Source organism: Nerophis lumbriciformis, linkage group LG27 (assembly GCF_033978685.3).
Source record: "Nerophis lumbriciformis linkage group LG27, RoL_Nlum_v2.1, whole genome shotgun sequence".
Lineage (NCBI taxonomy): Eukaryota > Metazoa > Chordata > Actinopteri > Syngnathiformes > Syngnathidae > Nerophis > Nerophis lumbriciformis.
The window spans coordinates 2,280,001-2,287,500 of record NC_084574.2 but is presented as its reverse complement, the minus strand read 5'-3'; the positions used below and the strand labels follow the sequence as shown (position 1 = coordinate 2,287,500).

The window sequence follows — 7,500 nt, the reverse complement described above, 5'->3', positions numbered from 1 at the left end:
TTGGCACTGTATTAGAACTACACAACAAACGCGGAATACATCTAAATGGTTGAAGGTGGAAGTGGAAGAAAGCGTTAGGCATCTTTAGTAAGCATGAGATGGCCCAAACACATAAGGAGGGAAAAGCTAGCAGGCAACTTATAAACAAGGAAACTGCACACATGATAGCAGTGTGAACCAACTACAGAGTTGACCTGAACACAGAGGAGGTTCTGCTGGAATGGAACTTTCTTGCCTGGAAAACAGCCTCTTTGATTCAGAATGTTTGCACTTGCAAGATTATTGTTGTTAGTGCAGGTGAACTGGGAACGTTTGGAGGAGTCCTCTGTCCGGTGTGACTTCAACTCTCACCTCCGGCGGGACTTCTCTGCCATCCCTGTGGAGGTTGGGGACATTGAACAGGAATGGGCAATGTTCAAAGCCTCTATTGCTAAAGCTGCAGCTGCGAGCTGTAGTCAGAAGATCTTAGGTGCCTCAAGGGATGGTAACCCTCGAACACCCTGGTCAGGAAATCCGTCCGACTGAAGAAGGAGTCCTACCGGGGTATGTTACCCCAGGGGACTCCGGAGGCAGTTGCAAGGTACTGACAGGCCCGAAGGGCAGCGGCCGTGGCTGTGAACAAGGCTAAGCAGAGGGTGTTGGAGCAGTTCGGGGAATCCATTGAGAAGGATTATCGGGCGACACCAAAGCTGTTTTGTAAGACCATATGGCACCTCAGGAGGGGGTAGCAGGGAACCATCCAAACTGTGTACAGCAAGGGTGGGACTCTGACTTCAAGTGAGGAAGTCGTAGAGCGCTGGAAAGAGCACTTTGAAGAACTCCTGAGAAGCGGAGCCTGAGGATGATAGGGGATTGGCGTCGATCTATCGGAGTGAATTTACTGAGGTAGTTAGACAACTCCACAGTGGCAAAGCTCCAGGGGTTGACGAGATTCGTCCAGAAATGCTGAATGCTCTGGGTGTTGAGGGGCTGTCTTGATTGATACGCCTTTTCAACATTGCGTGGAAGTCTGGGACAGTGCTGAGGGAGTGGCAGACTGGGGTGGGGTGGTGGTTCCCCTATTCAGAAAGGGGGACCACAGGGTGTGTGCTAATTACAGGGGTATCACACTACTCAGCCTCCCTGGGAAAGTTTACGCCAAGGTAGCCCCCCGCGACCTCAAAGGGAATAAGAGGTAGAAAATGGATGGATGGATGTATTAGAATACAACTGGAGAAATCAAGACTCCGTGAACAAGACTCCCGGAGTCTTGTTCACGAGTGAGGGAAGAGTGGATCGTGAGATGGACAGGCGGATCGGTGCGGCGTCTTCAGTAATGCGGACGCTGTATCGATCCGTTGTGGTGAAGAAGGAGCTGAGCCGGAAGGCAAAGCTCTCAATTTACCGGTCGATCTACGTTCCCATCCTCACCTATGATCATGAGCTTTGGGTTATGACCGAAAGGACAAGATCCGCCTGTCGTGAGATCGACAGGCGGATTGGTGCGGCATCTTCAGTAATGCGGACGCTGTATCGATCCGTTGTGGTGAAGAAGGAGCTGAGCCGGAAGGCAGAGCTCTCAATTTACCGGTCGATCTACGTTCCCATCCTCACCTATGGTCATGAGCTTTGGGTTATGACCGAAAGGACAAGATCCGCCTGTCGTGAGATCGACAGGCGGATTGGTGCGGCATCTTCAGTAATGCGGACGCTGTATCGATCCGTTGTGGTGAAGAAGGAGCTGAGCCGGAAGGCAAAGCTCTCAATTTACCGGTCGATCTACGTTCCCATCCTCACCTATGGTCATGAGCTTTGGGTTATGACCGAAAGGACAAGGTCCGCCTGTCGTGAGATCGACAGGCGGATTGGTGCGACGTCTTCAGTAATGCGGACGCTGTATCGATCCGTTGTGGTGAAGAAGGAGCTGAGCCGGAAGGCAAAGCTCTCAATTTACCGGTCGATCTACGTTCCCATCCTCACCTATGGTCATGAGCTTTGGGTTATGACCGAAAGGACAAGGTCCGCCTGTCGTGAGATCGACAGGCGGATCGGTGCGGCGTCTTCAGTAATGCGGACGCTGTATCGATCCGTTGTGGTGAAGAAGGAGCTGAGCCGGAAGGCAAAGCTCTCAATTTACCGGTCGATCTACGTTCCCATCCTCACCTATGGTCATGAGCTTTGGGTTATGACCGAAAGGACAAGATCACGGGTACAAGCGGCTGAAATGAGTTTCCTCCGCCGGGTGGCGGGGCTCTCCCTTAGAGATAGGGTGAGAAGCTCTGCCATCCGGGAGGAGCTCAAAGTAAAGCCGCTGCTCCTCCACATGGAGAGGAGCCAGATGAGGTGGTTCGGGCATCTGGTCAGGATGCCACCCGAACGCCTCCCTAGGGAGGTGTTTAGGGCACGTCCGACCGGTAGGAGGCCACGGGGAAGACCCAGGACACGTTGGGAAGACTATGTCTCCCGGCTGGCCTGGGAACGCCTCGGGGTCCCACAGGAAGAGCTGGACGAAGTGGCTGGGGAGAGGGAAGTCTGGGCTTCCCTGCTTAGGCTGCTGCCCCCGCGACCCGACCTCGGATAAGCGGAAGAAGATGGATGGATGGATGGATGAAGAAATCAAAATGGTTGAAAAGCAATATTGTTAGTTTCCTGTTATTACTGTAGTGGTCATTTAGAGCAGTGGTTCTCAAATGGGGGTACGCGTACCCCTGGGGGTACTTGAAGGTATGCCAAGGGGTACGTGAGATTTTTTTTTAAATATTCTAAAAATAGCAACAATTCAAAAATCTTTTATAAATATATTTATTGAATAATACTTCAACAAAATATGAATGTAAGTTCATAAACTGAACATTAAATCAAGTAGGCTATTCCATTCATTACAATGCAACAATGCAACATTCAGTGTTGACAGCTAGATTTTTTGTGGACATGTTCCATAAATATTGATGTTAAAGATTTCTTTTTTTGTGAAGAAATGTTTAGAATTAAGTTCATGAATCCAGATGGATCTCTATTACAATCCCCAAAGAGGGCACTTTAAGTTGACGATGTGTACAACTCTTTATTGATTAATTGAATCACTTGTTTATTTTTCTACAAGTTTTTAGTTATTTTTATATCTTTTTTTTCCAAATAGTTCAAGAAAGACCACTCCAAATGAGCAATATTTTGCACTGTTATACAATTTAATAAATCCGAAACTGTTGACATAGTGCTGTATTTTACTTCTTTATCTCTTTTTTTCAACCAAAAATGCTTTGCTCTGATTCGGGGGTACTTGAATTAAAAAAATGTTCACAGGGGGTACATCACTGAAAAAAGGTTGAGAACCACTGATTTAGACCACAGGTGTCAAATTCAAGGCCCACGAGCCACACCTGGCCAGTAGGGAGGGGTATCACAAAAATAGGTCAATAATTCATAATAACATTGATTTTGATTCAATATTATGTTTTGAGCAATGACAGTTTGAAAGAGAAAAAAAACAGCTTTGTTTTATTAATCAACATTGCAACTTTTTCTAAATTACATTTAACCTTTAAGCTTTTTTATTTCACTTTTGTTATGTTTTTGTTTATTTTAATAGTATTTTTAGAATGTGCCGTGGACCTTTAAAACATTAGCTGTGGGCCGCAAATGGCCTCCGGGGCACACTTTTGACACCCCTGCTATAGATAATAAAAAATTAAATGTGATAAATCTATGGATAAAAAGAAGAGCCTGGCGACGCATGCACGTTTATCATAACTCTCTCTCTCTCTCTCTGTCTCTGCCCCTCCATCACAATATGTTTTGTTTTTAACCCCTTCTTAACCCTGAACGTAGTGTAACGACCTGCTGAAGTTGATGTTCTGTTCTTGAGTGAGTGATATTCAGAATTCCCATTGTTGTGAACGTAGCACGCCTGTAAGGTGATTGGCGAAGAAGGAGGAAGCGTTGTTGTTGCGAAAATGAGGAGTGAGGATAGACGTGCGTGTGGAAGGAACGAGATAAGTTGAGCTGTGTTAGTATAGGTTGCTCAATAAAAGTTTAAAAAGAGCGTCAGACTTGGTGTGCACTTCTTCTGGACGCTACAGTACATTGAAAATACACGCAACTAGGGATGTCCCGATCCGATATTTGGATCGGATCGGCTGCCGATATTTGCCAAAAATTGCGTATCGGCAAGGCATGGGAAAATGCCGATCCAGATCCAGTTTAAAAAAAAACTCTGGTCCATGTTTTCCAACGCACCTATTTAAATAATACATTCCACTTTTCTGCTGCTCCGTAATTTCCGTTCCGCATTTTCCAGCACACCTTCAACACATCCACAATTCTCACGCAGTTGCTTTTAGCTGCTGGCATTACACGACAGGCTCTTCTCACTCTTTCCTGTGTCTCCCTCTCACAGACAGCGAGCGCACCTTCTTACACACGTCACATACTGTCACGTCATACGTCACATACTGTCACGTCATACATCACATACTGTCACGTCATACGTCACATACGTATACGTCCTCCCCGAGCAGAGAGGTAGCAGCATGGCTAACGTTAGATGTGATGCTAGCGCAGCCGTGCGAGCAACGCTCCCTCTAAGGTGCTCGCATATCAAACTCTTTTGGCTGTCTTTTTGACACTTACATCCGGCGCCCCCCTCCACACCCTGGATTATAAATAATGTAAATAATTCAATGTGATTATCTTGTGTGATGACTGTATTATGATGATAGTATATATCTGATAGTATATATCTGTATCATGAATCAATTTAAGTGGACCCCGACTTAAACAAGTTGAAAAACTTATTGGGGTGTTACCATTTAGTGGTCAATTGTACGGAATATGTACTTCACTGTGCAACCTACTAATAAAAGTCTCAATCAATCAATCAAAACACATAGAATCATCATACTGCTGTGATTATATGCATCAAGTGTTCATTCAAGGCTAAGGCAAAATATCCAGATATATATCGTGTATCGCAATATGGCCTTCAAATATCGCAATATTAAAAAAAGGCCATATCGCCCAGCCCTAGTTCAATGATGCCATTTCTGTTTGTCATGTATAATATTGTCTATTTTGTGTTTATCCTTGAATAAACAGGTCAGTTTCTTGTTACCAACCATTGTGTATTATTCAAACTCCCCTAATTCAGCTGGCTAGTTGTTATCAAGAGTACTAAAACCCTTTTCAACATGATTCTGACAACTAAGTAGGCTAAATAACTTTAAACTTTAATACATGCTCGGATAGGCCAGTATCGGTCAGTATCGGCATCGGTCAGTATCGGTATCGGATCGGAACTGCAAAAACAATATCGGTATCGGATCGGAAGTGCAAAAACCTGGATCGGGACATCCCTACACGCAACCCTAACTCAAAATGCCGGACATTTGAGGCATTTAAGAAACTCCGCCCTGACAGCTCCGCAAAAGAGGACATGTCCGGTGAAAAAAGGACGTATGGTCAGTCTATCCTAGCCCGTTAGCTGCTAGCATGCCGTGTGTTGTGCCTCGGTGTGCATTGTTTACACAACGTGTGTTACGCTACTTAATATGTCCGTACCGAAACGGTTCAATACAAATACACGTACCGTTACACCCCTACCAAATAGCAAAGAGAAATAAAAACAGCATGTAAACAAACAGCTTAAACAATCATCTTTGTTTCCGTTCTCACTGTGGACAACATTAAGCATTAAATAATCTTGCTGGAAGAAAAGTGGTTCGATTTAAGTCTTCTACAGTGAAATATTTGCAGGGCTTTTTCCACTGCTAAAGCGTAACAACAAATTGATGCTTCGTGGAAGCCCTCAAACACAATACACTTTGTTAGAAACGCCTATTTGAACTTTTACTTCATCATATTATCTAATTCCTCTTGTGAAATGATGGAAAAAGTCCCATCCGTCTGTCATGATCTTTTCATTACAGAGGGGAGGAATGGCTTCACCTCCATGTTTACAGTCATGATAGCGTGCCGACAGGATGATTTGATGAAGCAACCTCCTGTGCCATGCTACACAAAGAGGCAAATGAGATGCCTTAGTCCACTGTCAACAACCACAGACTCCACTTGTGCCCTGGGTGTGTGTGTGTAAACATCTGTGGTAAACATTGCCGGAGCACCAACCCCCCCCCAAAAAGGTGCAGTGTTTACTTACAGGTCTCTCTGCCTGTGTTTGCTCAAGCCACAAGCGCTCGTCTTCGCTGCCGATGCCACGCTCGGTGTCCACTCCTCGTCCCGTGCACAAAGCCCTTTCAGTGCGCTTGTCCAAGAGGTCATCGGCGGGTCAGAACGCTGTGATGCCGTTCTGCAAGACAAGAGAAAGCAGAAGGGCCTCAGAGGTGGGGATGAGTAGACCTTTGCTATTTACACAGAAGAGTTTGCTGGAAATCCTCCCAGAGGAGATACGTGGGAGCGATCCACGCAACGTGCAACACCTCTAGGAGTGAGTCAACCCCACTGTCGGTACGTCCTCTGTCGCGTCTGCTCAGATATGAGCTGTGGGAAACATCTGGCAACCGAGACCACTATCCTTACTCAAGGCTGTCCTAATGCACAGGGGCCCCACCCAATCAGGAGACCCCGATTTTGACGGCGGAATTGAACGATTTGTGTTGATTTGTGTCCCTCGGGAAGTCCTGTGGGGAGTGCTCAGAGAGTATGGGGTATCGGACTGTCTGATTTTGGCGGTCCGCTCCCTGTATGATCAGTGTCAGAGCTTGGTCCGCATTGCCGGCAGTAAGTCGGACACGTTTCCAGTGAGGGTTGGACTCCGCCAAGGCTGCCCTTTGTCACCCATTCTGTTCTGAACTTTTATGGACAGAATTTCTAGGCGCAGTCAAGGCGTTGAGTGGATCTGGTTTGGTGGCTGCAGGATTAGGTCTCTGCTTTTTGCAGATGATGTGGTCCTGATGGCTTCATCTGGCCAGGATCTTCAGCTCTCGCTGGATCGGTTCGCAGCCGAGTGTGAAGCGACTGGGATGAGAATCAGCACCTCCAAGTCCGAGTCCATGGTTCTCGCCCGGAAAAGGGTGGAATGCCATCTTCGGGTTGGGGAGGAGACCCTGCCCCAAGTGGAGGAGTTCAAGTACCTCGGAGTCTTGTTCACGAGTGGGGGAAGAGTGGATCGTGAGATCGACAGGCGGATCGGTGCGGCATCTTCAGTAATGCGGACGCTGTATCGATCCGTTGTGGTGAAGAAGGAGCTGAGCCGGAAGGCAAAGCTCTCAATTTACCGGTCGATCTACGTTCCCATCCTCACCTATGGTCATGAGCTTTGGGTTATGACCGAAAGGACAAGATCACGGGTACAAGCGGCCGAAATGAGTTTCCTCCGCCGGGTGGCAGGGCTCTCCCTTAGAGATAGGGTGAGAAGCTCTGTCATCCGGGGGGAGCTCAAAGTAAAGCCGCTGCTCCTCCACATCGAGAGGAGCCAGATGAGGTGGTTCGGGCATCTGGTCAGGATGCCACCCGATCGCCTCCCTCGGGAGGTGTTTAGGGCACGTCCGACCGGTAGGAGGCCAC

At 47.1% G+C, this 7,500-nt stretch overlaps 1 protein-coding gene across 2 annotated transcripts in view; it reads right to left on the bottom strand.

Annotated features, from left to right (window-relative positions):
• Positions 1 to 7,500, bottom strand: part of fbxw7 (F-box and WD repeat domain containing 7) — a 346,930-nt gene that overhangs the window by 294,325 nt on the left and 45,105 nt on the right. For both annotated transcript variants that reach the window (XM_061923037.2, XM_061923038.2), the window contains exon 2: positions 6,134 to 6,283. The gene's annotated coding sequence lies outside the window, so the exon portion shown is untranslated. The remainder of the gene's footprint in view (positions 1 to 6,133; positions 6,284 to 7,500) is intronic.